Source organism: Heterodontus francisci, chromosome 22, assembly GCF_036365525.1.
Source record: "Heterodontus francisci isolate sHetFra1 chromosome 22, sHetFra1.hap1, whole genome shotgun sequence".
NCBI classification, from domain to species: domain Eukaryota; kingdom Metazoa; phylum Chordata; class Chondrichthyes; order Heterodontiformes; family Heterodontidae; genus Heterodontus; species Heterodontus francisci.
This window is the reverse complement of record NC_090392.1, coordinates 80,165,045-80,184,321: the sequence shown is the minus strand read 5'-3', so window position 1 is coordinate 80,184,321 and position 19,277 is coordinate 80,165,045. Positions and strand designations below refer to the sequence as shown.

The following is a 19,277-nucleotide window of genomic DNA, read 5'->3' as shown; positions in this document are numbered from 1 at the left end:
TGTATATCACACACTGTGTGTTTTTGGGTATAACACTCCTCTATATATCACACATTGTGTGGTACTGGGTATAACACTCCTCTATATATCACTCACTGTGTGGTACTGGGTATAACACTCCTCTAGATATCACCCTGTGTGTTACTGGGTATAACACTCCTCTATATATCACCCTGTGTGTTACTGGGTATAACACTCCTCTATATATCACATACTGAGTTACTGGGTCTAACACTCCTCTACATATCACACACAGTGTGTTACTGGGTATAATACTCCTCTATATATCACACTGTGTCACTGGGTACAACACTCCTCCATATATCATACAGTGTGTTACTGGGTATAACACTCCTCTATATATCATACAGTGTGTTACTGGGTACAACACTCCTCTATATATCACTCTGTGTCACTGGGTACAACACTCCTCCATATATCATACAGTATGTTACTGGGTATAACACTCCTCTATATATCACCCTGTGTTACTGGGTATAACACTCCTCTATATATCATACTGTGTGTTACTGGGTATAACACTCCTCTATATATCACTCTGTGTCACTGGGTATAACACTCCTCTACATATCACTCTGTGTTACTGGGTATAACACTCCTCTACATATCACTCTGTGTTACTGGGTATAACACTCCTCTATATATCACCCTGTGTGTTACTGGGTATAACACTCCTCTATATATCACTCTGTGTCACTGGGTATAACACTCCTCTATATATCATACAGTGTGTTACTGGGTATAACACTCCTCTATATATCACTCTGTGTTACTGGGTCTAACACTCCTCTATATATCACCCTGTGTTACTGGGTATAACACTCCTCTATATATCATACTGTGTGTTACTGGGTAGAACACTCCTCTATATATCACTCTGTGTTACTGGGTATAACACTCCTCTATATATCACACACAGTGTGTTACTGGGTATAACACTCCTTTATATATCACACACAGTGTGTTTCTGGGTATAACACTCCTCTATATATCACACACAGTGTGTTACTGGGTATAACACTCCTTTATATATCACACACAGTGTGTTTCTGGGTATAACACTCCTCGATATATCACACACAGTGTGTTACTGGGTATAATACACCTCTAAACACCACACTGTGTGTTACTGGGTATAACACTCCTCTATATATCACACACAGTGTGTTACTGGGTATAATACTCCTCTATACACCACACAGTGTGTTACTGGGTATAACACTCCTCTATATATCACACACAGTGTGTTTCTGGGTATAACACTCCTCTATATATCACACACAGTGTGTTTCTGGGTATAACACTCCTCTATATATCACACACAGTGTGTTTCTGGGTATAACACTCCTCTATATATCACACACAGTGTGTTTCTGGGTATAACACTCCTCTATATATCACACACAGTGTGTTACTGGGTATAACACTCCTCTATATATCACACACTGTGTGTTACTGGGTATAACACTCCTCTATATATCACACACAGTGTGTTACTGGGTATAATACTCCTCTATATATCACCCTGTGTTACTGGGTATATACTCCTCTATATATCACACACAGTGTGTTACTGGGTATAACACTCCTCTATACACCACCCCGTGTTACTGGGTATAACACTCCTCTATATATCACACACAGTGTGTTACTGGGTATAATACTCCTCTATATATCACCCTGTGTTACTGGGTATAACACTCCTCTAAACACCACACTGTGTGTTACTGGGTATAACACTCCTCTGTATATCACACACTGTGTTTTTCTGGGTATAACACTCCTCTATATATCGTACTGTGTTACTGGGTACAACACTCCTCTATACACCACGCTTTGTTACTGGGTATCACACTCCTCGAAACACCACACTGTGTGTTACTGGGTATAACACTCCTCTATATATCACACACAGTGTGTTACTGGGTATAACACTCCTCTATATATCACACACAGTGTGTTACTGGGTATAATACTCCTCTATACACCACACTGTGTGTTACTGGGTACAACACTCCTCTATATATCACCCTCTGTTACTGGGTATAACACTCATCTGTATATCACACACAGTGTGTTACTGGGTATAACACTCTTCTATACACCACACTGTGTGTTACTGGGTACAACACTCCTCTATACACCACGCTTTGTTACTGGGTATAACACTCCTCGAAACACCACACTGTGTGTTACTGGGTATAACACTCCTCTATATATCACACACAGTGTGTTACTGGGTATAACACTCCTCTATATATCACACACAGTGTGTTACTGGGTATAACACTCCTCTATATATCACCCTGTGTTACTGGGTATAACACTCCTCGAAACACCACACTATGTGTTACTGGGTATAACACTCCTCTATATATCATACTGTGTGTTACTGGGCATAACACTCCTCTATATATCACACATTGTGTGGTACTGGGTATAACACTCCTCTATATATCACTCACTGTGTGGTACTGGGTATAACACTCCTCTAGATATCACCCTGTGTGTTACTGGGTATAACACTCCTCTATATATCACCCTGTATGTTACTGGGTATAACACTCCTCTATATATCACATACTGAGTTACTGGGTCTAACACTCCTCTACATATCACACACAGTGTGTTACTGGGTATAATACTCCTCTATATATCACTCTGTGTCACTGGGTACAACACTCCTCCATATATCATACAGTGTGTTACTGGGTATAACACTCCTCTATATATCATACAGTGTGTTACTGGGTACAACACTCCTCTATATATCACTCTGTGTCACTGGGTACAACACTCCTCCATATATCATACAGTATGTTACTGGGTATAACACTCCTCTATATATCACCCTGTGTTACTGGGTATAACACTCCTCTATATATCATACTGTGTGTTACTGGGTATAACACTCCTCTATATATCACTCTGTGTTACTGGGTCTAACACTCCTCTATATATCACCCTGTGTTACTGGGTATAACACTCCTCTATATATCATACTGTGTGTTACTGGGTAGAACACTCCTCTATATATCACTCTGTGTTACTGGGTATAACACTCCTCTATATATCACACACAGTGTGTTACTGGGTATAACACTCCTTTATATATCACACACAGTGTGTTTCTGGGTATAACACTCCTCTATATATCACACACAGTGTGTTACTGGGTATAACACTCCTTTATATATCACACACAATGTGTTTCTGGGTATAACACTCCTCTATATATCACACACAGTGTGTTACTGGGTATAATACACCTCTAAACACCACACTGTGTGTTACTGGGTATAACACTCCTCTATATATCACACACAGTGTGTTACTGGGTATAATACTCCTCTATACACCACACTGTGTGTTACTGGGTATAACACTCCTCTATATATCACACACAGTGTGTTTCTGGGTATAACACTCCTCTATATATCACACACAGTGTGTTTCTGAGTATAACACTCCTCTATATATCACACACAGTGTGTTTCTGGGTATAACACTCCTCTATATATCACACACAGTGTGTTTCTGGGTATAACACTCCTCTATATATCACACACAGTGTGTTTCTGGGTATAACACTCCTCTATATATCACACACAGTGTGTTTCTGGGTATAACACTCCTCTATATATCACACACAGTGTGTTTCTGGGTATAACACTCCTCTACATATCACACACAGTGTGTTTCTGGGTATAACACTCCTCTATATATCACACACAGTGTGTTACTGGGTATAACACTCCTCTATATATCACACACAGTGTGTTTCTGGGTATAACACTCCTCTAAACACCACACTGTGTGTTACTGGGTATAACAATCCTCTATATATCACACACAGTGTGTTACTGGGTATAATACTCCTCTATATATCACCCTGTGTTATTGGGTATACCACTGCTCTATACACCACACTGTGTGTTACTGGGTATAACACTCCTCTATATATCACCCTGTGTTACTGGGTATAATACTCCTCTATATATCACCCTGTGTTACTGGGTATAATACTCCTCTATATATCACCCTGTGTTACTGGGTATAATACTCCTCTATATATCACCCTGTGTTACTGGGTATAATACTCCTCTATATATCACACACAGTGTGTTTCTGGGTATACCACTGCTCTATACACCACACTGTGTGTTACTGGGTATAACACTCCTCTATATATCACACACAGTGTGTTTCTGGGTATAACACTCCTCTATATATCACACACAGTGTGTTACTGGGTATAACACTCCTTTATATATCACACACAGTGTGTTTCTGGGTATAACACTCCTCTATATATCACACACAGTGTGTTACTGGGTATAACACTCCTTTATATATCACACACAGTGTGTTTCTGGGTATAACACTCCTCTATACACCACACTGTGTGTTACTGGGTATAATACTCCTCTATATATCACACACTGTGTGTTACTGGGTATAACACCACTATATATCACACACTGTTACTGGGTATAACACTCCTCTATATATCACCCTGTGTTACTGGGTATAATACTCCTCTACATATCACCCTGTGTTACTGGGTATACCACTCCTCTATATACCACACTGTGTGTTACTGGGTATAATACTCCTCTATATATCACATACTGAGTTACTGGGTATAACACTCCTCTCTACACCACACTGTGTGTTACTGGGTATAACACTCCTCTATATATCATGCAGTGTGTTACTGGGTATAACACTCCTCTATACACCACACTGTGTGTTACTGGGTATAACACTCCTCTATATATCACACACAGTGTGTTACTGGGTATAATACTCCTCTATATATCACCCTGTGTTATTGGGTATACCACTGCTCTATACACCACACTGTGTGTTACTGGGTATAACACTCCTCTATATATCACCCTGTGTTACTGGGTATAATACTCCTCTATATATCACCCTGTGTTACTGGGTATAATACTCCTCTATATATCACCCTGTGTTACTGGGTATAATACTCCTCTATATATCACACACAGTGTGTTTCTGGGTATACCACTGCTCTATACACCACACTGTGTGTTACTGGGTATAACACTCCTCTATATATCACACACAGTGTGTTTCTGGGTATAACACTCCTCTATATATCACACACAGTGTGTTACTGGGTATAACACTCCTTTATATATCACACACAGTGTGTTTCTGGGTATAACACTCCTCTCTATATCACACACAGTGTGTTACTGGGTATAACACTCCTTTATATATCACACACAGTGTGTTTCTGGGTATAACACTCCTCTATACACCACACTGTGTGTTACTGGGTATAATACTCCTCTATATATCACACACTGTGTGTTACTGGGTATAACACCACTATATATCACACACTGTGTTACTGGGTATAACACTCCTCTATATATCACCCTGTGTTACTGGGTATAATACTCCTCTACATATCACCCTGTGTTACTGGGTATACCACTCCTCTATACACCACACTGTGTGTTACTGGGTATAATACTCCTCTATATATCACATACTGAGTTACTGGGTATAACACTCCTCTCTACACCACACTGTGTGTTACTGGGTATAACACTCCTCTATATATCATACAGTGTGTTACTGGGTATAACACTCCTCTATACACCACACTGTGTGTTACTGGGTATAATACTCCTCTATATATCGCATACTGAGTTACTGGGTATAACACTCCTCGATACACCACACTGTGCGTTACTGGGTATAACACTCCTCTATATATCACACACTGTGTGTTACTGGGTAAAACACTCCTCTAAACACCACACTGTGTGTTACTGGGTATAACACTCCTCTATATATCACACACAGTGTGTCACTGGGTAGAACACTCCTCTATATGTCACATACTGAGTTAATGGGTACAAGACTCCTCTATGCACCACACTGTGTGTTACTGGGTATAACACTCCTCTATATATCACACACAGTGTGTTACTGGGTATAATACTCCTCCATATATCACATACTGAGTTACTGGGGACAACACTCCTCTATACACCACACTGTGTGTTACTGGGTATAACACTCCTCTATATATCACACACTGTGTTACTGGGTATAATACTCCTCTATATATCACCATGTGTTACTGGGTATACCACTCCTCTATTCACCACACTGTGTGTTACTGGGTATAATACTCCTCTATATATCACATACTGAGTTACTGGGTATAACACTCCTCTATACACCACACTGTGTGTTACTGGGTATAATACTCTTCTATATATCACACACTGTGTGTTACTGGGTATAACACCACTATATATCACACACTGTGTTACTGGGTATAACACTCCTCTATATATCACCCTGTGTTACTGGGTATAATACTCCTCTATATATCACCCTGTGTTACTGGGTATAACACCTCTATATATCACACACCGTGTGTTACTGGGTATAATACTCCTCTATATATCACACACAGTGTGTTACTGGGTATAATACTCCTCTATATATCACACAGTGTGTTACTGGGTATAATACTCCTCTATATATCACACACTGTGTGTTACTGGGTATAACACTCCTCTATATATCACACACTGTGTTACTGGGTATAACACTCCTCTATATATCACCCTGTGTTACTGGGTATAATACTCCTCTATATATCACCCTGTGTTACTGGGTATAACACCTCTATATATCACACACCGTGTGTTACTGGGTATAATACTCCTCTATATATCACACACAGTGTGTTACTGGGTATAATACTCCTCTATATATCACACACAGTGTGTTACTGGGTATAATACTCCTCTATATATCACACACTGTGTGTTACTGGGTATAACACTCCTCTATATATCACACACTGTGTGTTACTGGGTATAACACCACTATATATCACACACTGTGTTACTGGGTATACCACTCCTCTATATATCACACACTGTGTGTTACTGGGTATAATACTCCTCTATATATCACACACAGTGTGTTACTGGGTATAACACTCCTCTGTATATCACCCTGTGTTACTGGGTATACCACTCCTCTATATATCACACACTGTGTGTTACTGGGTATAATACTCCTCTATATATCACAAACTGTGTGTTACTGGGTATAACACTCTTCTATATATCACACACTGTGTGTTACTGGGTATAACACCACTATATATCACACACTGTGTTACTGGGTATAACACTCCTCTATATATCACCCTGTGTTACTGGGTATACCACTCCTCTATATATCACACACAGTGTGTTACTGGGTATAACACTCCTCTATATATCACACACTGTGTGTTACTGGGTATAACACCACTATATATCACACCCTGTGTTACTGGGTATAATACTCCTCTATATATCACACACAGTGTGTTACTGGGTATAACACTCCTCTATATATCACACACTGTGTGTTACTGGGTATAACACTCCTCTATATATCACACACAGTGTGTTACTGGGTATAACACTCCTCTATATATCACACACTGTGTGTTACTGGGTATAACACCACTATATATCACACACTGTGTGTTACTGGGTATAACACCACGATATATCACACACTGTGTTCCTGGGTATAACACCACGATATATCACACACTGTGTTCCTGGGTATAACACCTCTATACATCACACACTGTGTGTTACTGGGTATAACACTCCTCTATATATCACACACTGTTACTGGGTATAACACTCCTCTATATATCACACACTGTGTGTTACTGGATATAACACCACTATATATCACACACTGTGTGTTGCTGGGTAAAGCACTCTTCTGCACACCACAGTGTGTGTTACTGGGTATAACACTCCTCTATATATCACACACTGTGTGTTGCTGGGTAAAGCACTCTTCTGCACACCACACTGTGTGTTACTGGGTATAACACTCCTCTATGCATTATTTACACATCTGCCTTACTGTAATAAACTTAATTTTAATGTCAGTGCGTTTGCAATCTCTGACTCCTGTCCCTAATCGTCACCTTCACAAGGGTAATTAGGGATGAAATAAATGCTCGACTTGCCAGCGATGCTCATATCCAAGAAGGAATAAAAAAAATTCTTAACCAGTCACTTTTTTCAGATTATCTGATAATTGAATTTTCTGAGCACTCAGATCCACTTTGTTGATTTCTTCACATCACTGAATTCAAATTATACCATTCACATTTTTCAGTGTAGCAGCGACTCTGAATTCTCAGTAGGTTTCATAATCCCATCAGCAAACACACTGACCTTGACAGGTATAGTCCAGGACTTTCTGTGATTAATAAAGAATCAGGTGCTTAGACACAAGACTTTGACACTTAGCACAAGCCAGTCACTGCGGGGCCCGGAGTCACAGCACTGCTAACACTCTAGGATGAGAAGTGGATTAAAGATTTGAGCTGAGATGTCAGGCACAATGTTAAAAAGCTTCTCTTTCTCCCAAGCAACCGTAGTATATATACTATCAGCCACGTGCCTGTGGGAAGGGACAGAAGCGACTGCAGTTCAGTTCTCTGCCCCCGACATGATGCAATCACAGTTCTGATCGCCATCTTACAAAAAGAATATAGGAGTCAGGAGAAGGTGCAAAAATAAGATCCACAAGGCTGATCCCAGAACTGAGAGGTTTTAACAATCAGGAAAGGTTAAACAGGCGGAAGCTCTTATTTCTAGAAATAAACAAGGCTGAGGGATGTTCTGATAGAGGTCTTTAAAATTATGAAAGGGCTTGATAGAGTAGATGCAGAGATGAGGTTTCCATTTGTGGGAGAGACCAGAACCAGGGGCCATAAATATCAGATAGTCACTAATAAATCCAATAGGGGATTCAGGAGAAACTTCTTTACCCAGAGAGTGGTGAGAATGTGATTGAGGTGAATAACAGATACATTTAAGGGGAAGCTGGATAAACACATGAGGGGGAAAGGAATAGGATGTTGATAGGGTGAGATGAAGGAGGGTGGGAGGGAGCTCGTGTAGAGCAGAAACACTGACTTGGACCAGATGGGCTGAATGGCCTGTTTCTGTGATGTTCATTCAGTGGAATTCTATCCCTAAGCATGCTTCCTGGTCCAACTGCTGGGTCTGAAGAGCAGATGCAGCAGTGAGCAAGGCCATGCTGATCGACAGACACACCCCAGTTGCTTGGCCTCGTCTGGCGAGAAATAAAAGGGACTGAGGAAGTGGCGGTTGCCTTAGCAACAGAACAATTACAGAGGCTTTCAGCAAATATGTTCAAGTTGGGTGAGTGTTTGCAGAGTAAAGAGGAGCAGGAGCAGAAACAAACAGTGTGAGGGGGCTCCGCACATCCCACTGCCTTACACTGCTGGCCAAATACAGCCATCCAACATCTTCCTCACTCTCAAGTTCCCCCTCCCCTCCCAGCCCCTCCGTGTTCACTCCACCCCCTCCGTGTTGACTCTACCCCCTCCCCTCCCAGCCCCTCCATGTTCACTCCACCCCCTCCACATTCACTCCACCCCCTCCCCTCCCAGCCCCTCCACATTCACTCCACCCCCTCCCCTCCCAGCCCCTCCGTGTTCACTCCACCCCCCCCACTCCCACCCCTCCCCTCCCAGCCCCTCCGTGTTCACTCCACCCCCCCCACTCCCACCCCCTCTGTGTTCACTCCACCCACTCCCCTCCCAGCCCCTCCGTGTCCACTCCACCCCCTCCGTGTTCACTCCACCCCCTCCCCTCCCTGTTTACTCCACCCCCTCCGTGTTCACTCCACCCCCCTCCCCTCCACGTTCACTCCACCCACTCCCCTCCCAGCCCCTCCGTGTTCACTCCACCCCCTCCGTGTTCACTCCACCCCCTCCCCTCCGTTTACTCCACCCCCTCCGTGTTCACTCCACCCCCTCCCTTCCCAGCCCCCCCGTGTTCACTCCACCCCCTCCCTTCCCAGCCCCTCTGTGTTCACTCCACCCCCTCTGTGTTCACTCCACCCCCTCCCTTCCCAGCCCCTCCGTGTTTACTCCACTCTCCCCAGGGACCATTCTCTACACATAAGAGTGAGTGCTGCTTTTACACCAGGGGGGTTGCACCGTCGGAGTGTCAGGACCGCGAGGGTGGGGGGGGGCGCACCATCGGGGCATCAGAACTGCGAGGGGGGGGGCCGCACGGTCAGAGGTTCCACCTTTCAAGTGAGATGTTAAATTGAGGCACCGTCTGCCCTCTCAGTAAAAGATCCCATGGCCACTATTCTGAAGAAGAGCAGGGCAGTTCTCCCCGGTGTCCTGGTCAATATTTATCCCTCAGTTAGCATCACTAATATAAATTATCTGGTCATTATCACACACCTGTTGGTGGCAGCCTCCTGTGTGCGAATTGGCACTGCGTTTCCTACATTACAACAATGACCAATATTCCTTGTAATTTTGTAGTTGTCTGTGGCCGTGCCACTGTGCAGTACATTGAAGATTCCTGTGTGGCCTTGCAACCTCACAGCTTAGAGTGAACATTGGTGACTACACTTCAAAATGTACTTCATTGGTTGTAAAGCCCTTCGGAATGTCCTGAGGTCATGACAGCCATGATATAAATGCAAGTCCTTCTTTCTGGAACCTCATTTTAAAGCCGTATTAAGTGTTGTCTCTGCTCTCACACATCTGACTGGCTGAGGAACAAACACAGGCTCAATTACATATCTAGTCCCAGATGTAAAAGGACCCGGTCAAACCTGCCGTCATTCCCAGTCCCCTGGCTCATCTCGTTCAACAATCAGCGTCAACACTTGTTCAAATAAAAACCTCCAACCATTTCCTGCTCGGGTCGTTATTATCTACTTCCTGTTAAGCTGTGAAGCAAATCTCTCAGCAAAGTTTGTCATTTGAGTTGCAACATTCCAACTGGGCTGAAAGTCAGCTGAGACCTCCGCTCACTGTGATGTGCCTGGAGGGGCTGTAGACCCAGTCCCACTCACGCACTCAGTGACAGATTGAAGCACTGGGCTAGGCAGATTGCACAGCAAGTCAGGTCGAAGATCTGCTGTGTGTGTAACCCAGACAGACAACTGGGTTGGAGGAGATCTGTGACCCAGGAAAAGCAACTGATACTGTGGGGTTTTCTCTAGGATCTGGGTGACCAACATTAGTGGCATAAAAGGATCCTCTCTCTCCCTGTGGCTGTGTGTGTCTCAATTATCCACTCCTCGTTCCACTCACTACTACCCAGCCACTTGGAGCAGGACGATGACAGACATGTTCTGCACCTCGTGGCCTATAACTGGCCTCAGTGCCATTGAATTAAGGAGGGGGAAAAAATGTTAAACAGTTGGGAATCCTACTCTTGACCAGTAACGCCTGCTGGAATGTGTGCACAGTGGCTCAGCACATCATACACTCTCCAGGGCAGGACTGGGTTCAGCTGTGATCCCATTCCTGGTTCAACATGGCACCAATGCTCTCTGTTTAGTGTCATAGATAAATCCATAAGACTGTACCCCAGCGAGAGTCAGCGCGCGTGGCACTGTACCCCAGCGAGAGTCAGTGCGTGTGGCACTGTACCCCAGAGAGAGTCAGTGCGTGTGGCACTGTACCCCAGAGAGAGTCAGTGTGTGTGTGGAATCCCTACAGCAGTGAGAGTCAGTGTGTGTGGAACCGTACTCCAGAGAGAGTCAGTGTGCGTGTGGAACCCGTACCCCAGTGAGAGAGAGTCAGTGCGTGTGGAACCCGCACCCCAGTGAGAGTCAGCGCGTGTGGAACCCGCACCCCAGTGAGAGTCAGCGCGTGTGGAACCCGCACCCCAGTGAGAGTCAGCGCGTGTGGAACTGCACCCCAGTGAGAGTCAGCGCGTGTGGAACTGCACCCCAGTGAGAGTCAGCGCGTGTGGAACTGCACCCCAGTGAGAGTCAGCGCGTGTGGAACTGCACCCCAGTGAGAGTCAGCGCGTGTGGAACTGCACCCCAGTGAGAGTCAGCGCGTGTGGAACTGCACCCCAGTGAGAGTCAGCGCGTGTGGAACTGCACCCCGGTGAGAGTCAGCGCGTGTGGAACTGCACCCCGGTGAGAGTCAGCGCGTGTGGAACTGCACCCCGGTGAGAGTCAGCGCGTGTGGAACTGCACCCCGGTGAGAGTCAGCGCGTGTGGAACTGCACCCCGGTGAGAGTCAGCGCGTGTGGAACTGCACCCCGGTGAGAGTCAGCGCGTGTGGAACTGCACCCCGGTGAGAGTCAGCGCGTGTGGAACTGCACCCCGGTGAGAGTCAGCGCGTGTGGAACTGCACCCCGGTGAGAGTCAGCGCGTGTGGAACTGCACCCCGGTGAGAGTCAGCGCGTGTGGAACTGCACCCCGGTGAGAGTCAGCGCGTGTGGAACTGTACCCCGGTGAGAGTGAGCGCGTGTGGAACTGTACCCCGGTGAGAGTCAGTGCGTGTGGAACTGTACCCCGGTGAGAGTCAGTCTGTGTGGAACTGTACCCCGGTGAGAGTCAGTGTGTGTGGAACTGTACCCCAGTGGAGTCAGTGTGTGTGGAACTGTACCCCAGGGAGAGTCAGTGTGTGTGGAACTGTACCCCAGTGAGAGTCAGTGCGTGTGGAACTGTACCCCAGTGAGAGTCAGTGCGTGTGGAACTGTACCCCAGTGAGAGTCAGTGCGTGTGGAACTGTACCCCAGTGAGAGTCAGTGCGTGTGGAACTGTACCCCAGTGAGAGTCAGTGCGTGTGGAACTGTACCCCAGTGAGAGTCAGTGCGTGTGGAACTGTACCCCAGTGAGAGTCAGTGCGTGTGGAACTGTACCCCAGTGAGAGTCAGTGCGTGTGGAACTGTACCCCAGTGAGAGTCAGTGCGTGTGGAACTGTATCCCAGTGAGAGTCAGTGCGTGTGGAACTGTATCCCAGTGAGAGTCAGTGCGTGTGGAACTGTACCCCAGTGAGAATCAGTGCGTGTGGAACTGTACCCCAGTGAGAGTCAGTGTGTGGAGAACTGTACCCCAGTGAGAATCAGTGCGTGTGGAACTGTACCCCAGTGAGAGTCAGTGCGTGTGGAACTGTACCCCAGTGAGAGTCAGTGCGTGTGGAACTGTACCCCAGTGAGAGTCAGTGCGTGTGGAACTGTACCCCAGTGAGAGTCAGTGCGTGTGGAACTGTACCCCAGTGAGAATCAGTGCGTGTGGAACTGTACCCCAGTGAGAATCAGTGCGTGTGGAACTGTACCCCAGTGAGAATCAGTGCGTGTGGAACTGTACCCCAGTGAGAGTTAGTGTGTGTGGAACTGTACCCCAGTGAGAGTCAGTGTGTGTGGAATTGTACACCAGTCGGAGTCAGTGTGTGTGAACTGTACCCCGGTGAGAGTCAGTGTGTGGGAAACTGTACCCCAGTGAGAGTCAGTGCGTGTGGAACTGTATCCCAGTGAGAGTCAGTGCGTGTGGAACTGTATCCCAGTGAGAGTCAGTGCGTGTGGAACTGTACCCCAGTGAGAGTCAGTGCGTGTGGAACTGTACCCCAGTGAGAGTCAGTGCGTGTGGAACTGTACCCCAGTGAGAATCAGTGCGTGTGGAACTGTACCCCAGTGAGAGTCAGTGTGTGGAGAACTGTACCCCAGTGAGAATCAGTGCGTGTGGAACTGTACCCCAGTGAGAGTCAGTGCGTGTGGAACTGCACCCCAGTGAGAGTCAGTGCGTGTGGAACTGTACCCCAGTGAGAGTCAGTGCGTGTGGAACTGTACCCCAGTGAGAATCAGTGCGTGTGGAACTGTACCCCAGTGAGAATCAGTGCGTGTGGAACTGTACCCCAGTGAGAGTTAGTGTGTGTGGAACTGTACCCCAGTGAGAGTCAGTGTGTGTGGAATTGTACACCAGTCGGAGTCAGTGTGTGTGAACTGTACCCCGGTGAGAGTCAGTGTGTGGGAAACTGTACCACGGTGAGAGTGAGTGCGTGTGGAACTGTACCCCGGTGAGAGTCAGTGTGTGGGGAACTGTACCCCAGTGAGAGTCAGTGCGTGTGGAACTGTACCCCAGTGAGAATCAGTGCGTGTGGAACTGTACCCCAGTGAGAGTCAGTGTGTGTGGAATTGTACACCAGTCGGAGTCAGTGTGTGTGAACTGTACCCCGGTGAGAGTCAGTGTGTGGGAAACTGTACCCCGGTGAGAGTGAGTGCGTGTGGAACTGTACCCCGGTGAGAGTCAGTGTGTGGGGAACTGTACCCCAGTGAGAATCAGTGCGTGTGGAACTGTACCCCAGTGAGAGTTAGTGTGTGTGTGAACTGTACCCCGGTGAGAGTCAGTGTGTGGGAAACTGTACCCCGGTCAGAGTGAGTGCGTGTGGAACTGTACCCCAGTGGAGTCAGTGTGTGTGGAACTGTACCCCAGTGAGAGTCAATGTGTGTGGAACTGTACCCCAGTGAGAGTCAATGTGTGTGGAACTGTACCCCAGTGAGAGTCACAAGGTTGAGCATGTTAAATTTGATGTTTTTCCAGACTGGAAGCCAGTGTTGAGCAAAGGGTTGATGGGAGAACAGGATTTGGTATGAGTCTGGATATGGGCAGCAGTTTTGGATTAGCATACGTTTACAGAGGGCGGAAGCCGGGAGAACAGCCAGGAGAGTGTCGGAATAGTTCGGTCTGGAGGATAACAGAAGCACGGATGAGTGTTTCAGCAGCAGATGGGCTAAGAGGGGCAGGGACAGGTGATATTGCGGAAGTGTAGTCTAAAACCGGTGAACGCTTGACATCCCTCAGAAGATTCCCTGCTGAGTCTGCTGTGGAATAGAGTCACACTCACCAGCAGGGTCCGTGTTCCAACCTTCCCACTCTGTCTGAATGTGATTGATTATTGAGAAACAGATCCCACATTCAGACGCAGATTTGGCAATATATTTTTATTAGATGATGTCTGTTGTAATAGTTATCTTGGGGCTATGTGGAATCTTACAGCACTTTTAAAAGTTACTGTTGGATCGACTTCCACCACCCTTTCAGGCAGCGCATTCCAGATCACAACTCGCTGTGTAAATACGCTCTCTCATTTTACCTTCTGTTCTTTTGACAATGACGATAAATCTGTGTCCTCTGGTTACTGACCCTCCTGCCACCGGAAACAGTTTCTCCTTATTTATTCTATCAAAACCCCTCATGATTTTGAGCACCTCTATCAAATCTCGACTTAATCTTCTCTGTTCTAAGGAACCCCCCCCGCCCCCCCCAAGTTTCTCTAATCTCGCCACATAACTGATATCCTTCAGCCCTGGTACCTGTTCATTTGAAGATCTCTCTCCAAGTGCAATGATTACCAAGTCATCTTGTGCCAAACCTAATGCAGGAGAGATGGGACACCCCCCCTCTGTCCCCACTCCCCTACACTGAGTCTCTATTAATCAAAGTACCTTATCCCTTCTCTCTGCTACATCCGCCCCCACCCAAAGAAACAAGGGCATCAAGTGGATACAAACAATTTCCATTCTCAGTTGAAGCGACAGATGGAATACGGTGTGACAATTAGTCAGTGAGCACACGTGGAGAGTTTGCATGTACCGGGGGCGGGGAAAAAGAGTTAAAGGTGAATGTTTCCCACCTCCCCTCCCCCAAGGAATGCTGGAAACGGAGCCAAGCGGAGCAAGCAGCGACAGTAAGTTCACGTTTCGCAATCCATCAGGAATCCACAGATGCTGCTGTTTAAAGAGACATTCCCCCCTCTGTGTGACACTGGAAAGCAAGTTCAATAGCAGGTTAAGCCCAGGGCACACACAGCCGAGATTCCCCCCACCAGATACCCAAGGCATATCCCCTTCCCCTCACAGGGCTTGGGTTACAGATTACAATGAGCCACAAAGTGTGACTAGCCAGGTGGAGGTGGAAAGCTGATTAATATATTAATTCATAAAGTTAAACTTGCATGTATTGGGCCTCACTCATTACATCCTCGCACATCCCAATGCCCTTCGCAGGCACCAGATTATATTGGAAATGAACGGATAAGTATGATGAAAGAACGTAGGAATAATAAAGAAACACTCAGTTCACATGTCCGAATATGTTTCTGAATCACTCTGAACCACATCCCTCTCCGAGGTGTCACAAGCTTCATTAAACTTAATCTGCCAAAGTCACCATCACACATTATCAGACAGGTTAACAGAGGCATGCTTCTATTCCAGGTACAGAATAATTTTACGATTTTTACTAATTACTGAAGGAGGCCATTCGGTCCATCAGGTCTGTGCTGGCTGTTTGCTCTTTCCCCATAACTCTAAATTTCCTCTTCAAATTAAATCTGCCTCCACCGCCCTTTCAGGCAGTGCACTCCAGATCACAACAATTCATCGCGCAAAAGAACGTTCTCCTCATTTCCCCTCTGGTCCTTTTGCCAATGATCTTAAATCTGTGTCCTGTGGTTACCAAGCCTCCTGTCAGTGGAAACTTTTTCTCCCTATTTACTCGATCAAAACATGTCATAATTTTGATGCCTCTATTAATGGAGGTAGAACTCACCCAGAGTGTTCAACTAGAATGTGAGCAATTCACTAACAGTACACCAATACCAGTGCTGTCCTAGAGGCTGAGTGCATTTACCCAGTGAGCAGCAGAACCACACAGATGGGGCAGGTCCCAGTAACACTCCAGGTCTGTGCTGACAGTCAGAGAAAACAACAGGGCTACAACTGACCTCAGCTGTGAAGCAGAATGCAAGCAGGCTTCCTACTCCTGATCATTATCCACTACTCTCTGCTGGAAAGTGTGTGTGTGTGTGTGTGTGTGTGTGTGTGTGTGTGTGTGTGTGTGCGTATATACACACAAATGAGAAATGAGGAAATATTGTGCTCAATTCTGATGCACCCTGTAGTTCAATGGCTTGCTGATATTCACTGGCTAGGCTCACAAATCTGCAACAACTTTTTGGAAAAGGCACCAATTGACCTTTCCACCTCCTTTGTCCAGCCAAGATCAGAGAGTGTAGCACAGCCTAGAATTCAAAACCTGTAACATTCCCATCTGCACCACTCAGATCAACAAGGGATAAACTCAGCAACTAACCAGCAAATGGCCATTCTACATATATGGAGAGGTCATTCGACCGCAGGAGGCATTGCACTGCAGCCCAGCTGTGACCCACCCTCACCCGAAACTTCCATGCATGTAGTCTCTCGCAAAGGGCACAACATACATCAGGAGCCTCCATAACCCCGGGCTATACCCCCGACTGAGATCAGTCACCCCCCAGGCAGTGGGAATGGGAGCTGGGAATCTTCCTAACTCACTGGGTGAAGGTTTGGGAGAGCCCTGTAAGTGCCTCAATAGTCATTGCTCATAGAGTTATACAGCACAGAAACAGGTCCTTCGGCCCATCGTGTCTGTGCCGGCCATTAAGCACCTAACTATTCTAATCCCATTTTCCAGCACTTGGCTCATAGCCTTGTATGTTATGGCTTTTCAAGTGCTCATCTAAATACTTCTTAAAGGTTGTGAGCATTCCTGCCTGAGGTGTCGGGGGAGGGGAGGGGTGGGGGGAGGGTGGCGGTGGGAGCTGTAGTAAATCAGCTTCAATCCTACAGCATTCGTGCTGCAAGATCCTTTTTTCTGATTTTGTACAAGTTCTGGGTTCATCTAATGGAGTCACTTCATTTCTGGACTGAGTAATCCCATCCCCACCTCACACACCCACCCCACCCCGATGGGTTAGTGCAACCAGCGCCTCCCCCCGCGATGGGTTAGTGTGATGGGCAGACGCCACCCTGCGACGGGACACTGTGCTGACTGCACAAAACCCAGGCTGAGACAGAGGGGGGAGAAGGGGGGTGCAGGGAGGGAGAGGGGGGGCGAAGGGAGGGAGGGAGGGAGAGTGGGGGCGAAGGGAGGGAGGGAGAGGGGGGCGGAGGGAGGGAGGGTTGATCTAATGCTTCGGAGACATGAGTTCATATCCCACCATGGCAGCTGGGGAATTTAAATTCAAATAATAAATGTTAGTAATAATAAGCTAGTCTCATCATTAATAATGAAACTACTGGATTGTTATCAAAAAATTTCATCTGGTTCACAAATGTCCTTTAGGGAAGTAAATCTGTCATCCTTACCCTATCTGGCCTATGTGACTCCAGAGCTAGACACTCAGTCGTACCAAAAAGCTCCAGTAGTGGCTGAAGGCAGCAGCTCACCACCACCTTCTCAAAGGCAATGAGGAATGGGCAATAAATGCTAGAAAAAGAGGGAGAGAGAGACAGGAGTGAGAGGTGGGAAAGACAGAAGGGAGAGGGAGGGAAAGGGAGAGGAGAAAGAGTGTGTATGTGGACGGTCTGGGCTCTGTGTGTTTATTGGTCGGTGAGGCTGTGATGCACCGCATAGTCAAACAGCCGACAGTTTCCGGGCCCACAAATAAAACATTGTCGTTCACTGCAAGGCTTTGAACTGGGACCGGAGCCTGTGAACCACACCCAGCATCAGGCAATGCAGCCAGCGCAGAAAGTTAGGATTAACAAGCTCCGATTGCCTTGGGTTCATGTCTCTCCCTTGGGGTCCAACAGATCGCAGCCCCGCCACTGGGTCAAACCAGCACTGAGCAAAGGGTTAACGTGGATCGCCTGTTAGACAGAGCACTGCAGCCATGGCAGAAGGCCAGCAGCAGGAACAGCAGATCCAAACAGCTAAAGCTGGCACACAGCAAAGGAAATTCCGTCCTGTTTCTTCTGGCAAAGCCAAGAGATTCCAGCTTTAGCAGCTCATAAAAAAATAACAAACACTCAGCCATCTGAAGCCAGAGTGTAAACAGCCAGTAGTCAAACTCGCAGGGTGAGCTACTCACAAACCACGGGAGCCCTCCTGGGGCACAGCCCAATGCTCACACTCATGGGGAGCCACTGCCCACTCTCTCTCGTGGGGAGGCGCGCCACCCCCCACCTCGGCTCCCTCACGGGGAGCCATCCCGACAGCAGATGTTGGGAATCAGCTCCTGTATACTGCCTAAACCAGCTGTATCCAGGGGGCAACTGAACTATAGAGGACAGTACCATCCCAGGTTAGAACCCAGCTGCGTTGAGTAGCTTATTTAAGCAGCCCAGCATAACATTTGCCTCAGTTCCCCTCGCTTAAAGGTGCAGGGGGGGGCGGGGGGGGTAGAAACAATCAGCCATGGGTCCCACACTCAATCACTAATCTTTAACTTCTGCTGGAAGGGGTATGTGGATACTGGCATCGGGAAATGAACAGCATCAGGGTCGGCTTTGAGACCCTATATGGGCAAATACCTTGTCACCACTCAATGTTTAAGTTCCTGCATGAAAAATGGGTACTTGGATGACATATCAAACAATATCCATACC

At 46.6% G+C, this 19,277-nt stretch overlaps 1 protein-coding gene across 5 annotated transcripts in view; it reads right to left on the bottom strand.

The window, feature by feature from the left end:
- bcl9l (bcl9 like) overlaps positions 1-19,277 on the bottom strand; it is a 150,571-nt gene that overhangs the window by 117,322 nt on the left and 13,972 nt on the right. Inside the window, exon 1 of one of the 5 annotated variants that reach the window (XM_068054144.1) lies at positions 10,334-10,709. The exons of the other annotated variants lie outside the window; for them this stretch is intronic. The gene's annotated coding sequence lies outside the window, so the exon portion shown is untranslated. Of the gene's footprint in view, positions 1-10,333; positions 10,710-19,277 lie in introns of those variants that run through there. 5 annotated transcript variants of the gene reach the window in all.